This window comes from Muntiacus reevesi, chromosome 1 (genome assembly GCF_963930625.1).
Source record: "Muntiacus reevesi chromosome 1, mMunRee1.1, whole genome shotgun sequence".
Classification (NCBI taxonomy): Eukaryota; Metazoa; Chordata; class Mammalia; order Artiodactyla; family Cervidae; genus Muntiacus; species Muntiacus reevesi.
In genome coordinates this window covers 94,100,713-94,101,965 of record NC_089249.1, presented here as the reverse complement: position 1 = coordinate 94,101,965, position 1,253 = coordinate 94,100,713, and positions in this window count along the sequence as shown.

Sequence of the window (1,253 nt, the reverse complement as noted above, 5' to 3'; positions counted from 1 at the left end):
GTTGTTGTTCAGTAGCTAAGTCATGTCCGACTCTTTATGACCCCATGGACTATAGCACACCAGTCTCCTCTGTCCTCCACTATCTCCCAGAATTTGATCAAAGTCATGTCCATTGAGTCAGTGATAATCTCTAACAATGTCATCCTATCCCACCCCTTTCGCTTTTGCCTTCAAGCTTTCTCAGTATCTGGCTCTTTTCCAGTCAGTTGGCTGTTTGCATTAGGTGGCCAAAATACTATAGTTTGGGGTTCAGCAACAGTCCTTCCTAAGAATATTCAGGGTTGATTTCCTTTAGGATTGCCTGGTTTGATCTCTGTGCAGTCCAAAGGACTCTCAAGAGTCTTCTCCAGCACCACAATTAGAAAGCATCAATTCTCCAGTGCTCAGCCTTCTTTATGGTCCAATTCTTATATTCATACATGACTACCAGAAAAAACTTTGACTACCGGAAAAAACATATGGCTTTGACTATATGGACCTTGGTCCAGCAAAGGGATGTCTCTGCTTTGTAATACACTGTCTAGGTCTGTCGTAGTTTTCCTTCCAAGAAACAAGTGTCTTTTAATTTCATGGCTGCAGTCACAATCCACAGTGATTTTGAAGCCCAAGAAAGTAAAATCTGTTACTGCTTCCACTTTTTCCCCTCTATTTGTCATGAAGTGATGGGACAGGATGCTGTGATCTTAGTTTTTTTAATATGGAGTTTCAAGCCAGCCTTTTCGCTCTCCCCTTTCATCCTCATCAAGCACCTCTTTAGTTTCTCTTTACTTTTTGCCCAGTGTGGTATCATCTGCATATCAGAGGTTTTTGTTATTTCTCCTGGCTATCTTGATTGCAACTTATGATTCATCCAGACTGGCATTTCGTATGATGTACTCTACATATAAGCTAAATAAACAGGGTGACAATATATAGCCTTGATGTACTCTTTTCCCAGCTTTAAATCCGTCCATTGTTCCATGTCCAGTTTTAACTGTGGTTTCTTGACCCGCATACAGTTTTCTCAGGAGACAGGTTAAGGTAGTTTGATACTCTTATCTCTTTAAGAATTTTCAACAGTTTCCTGTGATCCACATGGTCAAAGGCTTTAGCATAGTCAATGAAGCAGACATAGATGTTTTTCTGGAACCCCCTTTCTTTCTCCAAGGTCAAACAAAATTTGATCTCTCCTTCCTTTGCCTCTTTAAAACCCAACTTGTACATCTGGAAATTCTCAGTTTGTGTACTGCTGCAGCCTAGATTGAAGGATTTTG